Below are 581 nucleotides of genomic sequence, written 5' to 3'. Positions count from 1 at the left end.
ACATGAGAGTGCAGGAAAAGCTATCATTTACAAAATCATCAGATTTTGTGAGAACGAACTCACTATCACGAGAACCACATGGGGGAACCGCCTCCAGAATCCAATCACTTCCCTTCCTCCACAGGTGGAGATTACAGGTCCCTTCCTGTATACATGGGAATTACAATTCAAGAGGAGATTTGGGTGGGAACGCAGCCAAACCATATCAGCTGGGGTGATTTTTTTTTTTTTTTTTTTTTTTTGCAAAGACGGTCTTGCTCTGCCGCCAAGGCTGGAGTTCGGTGGCATGATCTTGGCTCTCCGCAGCCTGGAACTCCTGGATTCAAGTGATCCTCCCGCTTCAGCCTCTTGAGTAGCTGGGACTGCAGGCATGTGCCACCATGTGTGGCTGGCGAGGGTAATTGATAATGACCACCAAGGTGAAATTGGACTGCTAGTCCACCAAGAAGCCAAAGAAGACAACCTAGAGATCCTGTAGGAGATCTACTAGATTGTTGCTTAGCATTCCTATGCCATTTTTAAAGTCCATGGAAAACTACAACAGCCCAATTCAGGCAGCACCACTAACGCACAGACTCTTT

Source organism: Mandrillus leucophaeus, unplaced genomic scaffold, assembly GCF_000951045.1.
Source record: "Mandrillus leucophaeus isolate KB7577 unplaced genomic scaffold, Mleu.le_1.0 Scaffold183, whole genome shotgun sequence".
Lineage (NCBI taxonomy): Eukaryota > Metazoa > Chordata > Mammalia > Primates > Cercopithecidae > Mandrillus > Mandrillus leucophaeus.
The sequence above is the reverse complement of the archived record's forward strand: the minus strand, read 5'-3'. Positions refer to the sequence as shown.